This window comes from Ipomoea triloba, chromosome 16 (genome assembly GCF_003576645.1).
Source record: "Ipomoea triloba cultivar NCNSP0323 chromosome 16, ASM357664v1".
Classification (NCBI taxonomy): Eukaryota; Viridiplantae; Streptophyta; class Magnoliopsida; order Solanales; family Convolvulaceae; genus Ipomoea; species Ipomoea triloba.
In genome coordinates, this window is record NC_044931.1 from 868,869 (window position 1) to 869,903 (window position 1,035).

Here is a 1,035-nt window from a genome sequence, read left to right on the forward strand (position 1 = left end):
GGTAGACTAAGTGTTTGTTTAAAATGCCACAACCGACTAAGGAACTGGGAGTCCGAAGTGTGACGCCACTCGATGATTGTGCCGTGTGCTCCCTTGATAGATTCCTAGTTGCATTGCCAAGAACACCAAGTAGTAGTATTAAACATGAGACCTAGATAGGACATCCATCACCTTTCTTTCTTTAATTGATTACTTTTGTTTTACTTTTGTCAAACCTCTTCATCATGATTTCTTTTGCTTTGAGTGAATCTTGTAACTCTTGTCTCTTAACATCATAAATGTCACACGCTTGATTCGGTTCTAATTTTCCATCCCTGAGAACACGACACTCGAGGATCTTCTTCTCCGTTTTATCACTATCCACATCTCCCACGAAAACCAAAACATCAAAACTACAACACCACTATATACATAAATCTCAAGGAGATCAAAAGACTCCCACTACATGGCAATAAATGGCAAATCTTCTGGGGTTGATGTTTATCTTGATTTTCTTCAATTTACGACCAGGATAGGTAGTAAAGTTAGGGGAAGTATAGGTTGCGAGATATCGGGCCTATACGAGTCCTAATCGGCCACATCCCCACCCTTGGTCCGGGATTACGAGGCCGGGGAGAAGTGGTAGACTAAGTGTTTGTTTAAAATGCCCCAACCGACTGAGAGACTGGGAGTCCGAACTGTGACGCCACTCGGTGATGGTTCCGTGGGCTCCCTTGATAGATACCTAGTTGCATTGCCTAGAACACCCTGTAGCAGTATCAAACATGAGACCCAGATAGGACATCCATCTTCTTTCTTTCTTTAATTGATTACTTTTGTTTTACTTTGTCAAACCTCTTCAGCATGATTTCTTTTGCTTTGAGTGAATCTTGTAACTCTTGTCTCTTAACATCATAAATGTCACACGCTTGATTCGGTTCTAATTTTCCATCCCTGAGAACACGACACTCGACGATCTTCTTCTCCGTTTTATCACTATCTACACCTCCCACTAAAACCAAAACATCAAAACTACAACACCACTAATATACATAA